The 976-nt window shown below is 49.9% G+C and overlaps 2 long non-coding RNA genes across 3 annotated transcripts in view; one reads left to right on the forward strand and one right to left on the reverse strand.

Annotated features, from left to right (window-relative positions):
* LOC105981644 overlaps positions 1-976 on the reverse strand; it is a 23,371-nt gene that overhangs the window by 21,981 nt on the left and 414 nt on the right. The gene's annotated exons all lie outside the window — the stretch shown is intronic.
* Positions 1-976, forward strand: part of LOC105981645 — a 19,533-nt gene that overhangs the window by 9,012 nt on the left and 9,545 nt on the right. The gene's annotated exons all lie outside the window — the stretch shown is intronic.

Below are 976 nucleotides of genomic sequence, written 5' to 3' on the forward strand. Positions count from 1 at the left end.
ATGAGGCCCTGGGTTCGATTCCTCAGCACCACATAAGCAGAAAAAGCCAGAAGTGGCGCTGTGGCTCAAGTGGTAGAGCGCTAGCCTTGAGTTGAAGAGCTGAGGGACAGCGCCCAACCCAGAATTCAGGCCCCACGACCAAAAAAAAAGAAAAAAGAAAAGCTCAGAGATGGTGCTGAAGCCCTGAGTTTGAACCCTGGAACCAGCACCCGGGCGCGCACACATGTGCGCGCGCACACACACACACACAAATTATTGCCAGGTGCTGGTGGCTCACACCTGTAATCCTAGCGATCCAGGAGGCTAAGGTCTGAGGATTACAGTTCAAGGTCTACCCAGGCAGAAAAGTCCCCATGAGAGTCTTATCCTGAATTAACCACTCAAAAACCAGAAGTAGCACTGTGGCTCAGATGGTAGAGTGCTACCCTTCAGCAAAATAGCTCAAGGACAGCATTTAGACCCTGAGGGTCAAGCCCCACAACTGGAAAACATTGATAAAATTTTTAGCTGGGCACCAGTGGGTCACGCTACTCAGGAGGCTGAGATCTGAGGATCAAAGTTCAAAGCCAGCCTGGGTAGGAAAAGCTGTGAAACTTTTTTTTTGGGGGGGTCCAGTTGTGGGGCCTCCTGAATTCTGGGCCTGGGTGCTGTCCCTCAGCTCTTCAGCTCAAGGCTAGCGCTCTACCACTTGAGCCACCTTCCCAGCCCGGCTGTGAAACTCATATCTCTAATACACCACCAGAAAACCAGAAATGGCACTGTAGCTCAAGTGGGAGAGTGGTAGCTTTGAGCTGAAGAGCTGAGGGACAGTGCTCAGGCCCAGAGTTCAAGCCCCGTGACCACCAAAAAAAACAACTGCCCAATAAATAAGTGGGCAAAAGACTTAAAGAGAAACTTCGCTGAAGAAGAAAGAAGGATGGCCAATAGACACATGAAGAAATGTTCAACATCCCTAGCCATAAAAGAAATGCAAATC

This window comes from Dipodomys ordii, unplaced genomic scaffold (assembly GCF_000151885.1).
Source record: "Dipodomys ordii isolate 6190 unplaced genomic scaffold, Dord_2.0 Scaffold13, whole genome shotgun sequence".
Classification (NCBI taxonomy): Eukaryota; Metazoa; Chordata; class Mammalia; order Rodentia; family Heteromyidae; genus Dipodomys; species Dipodomys ordii.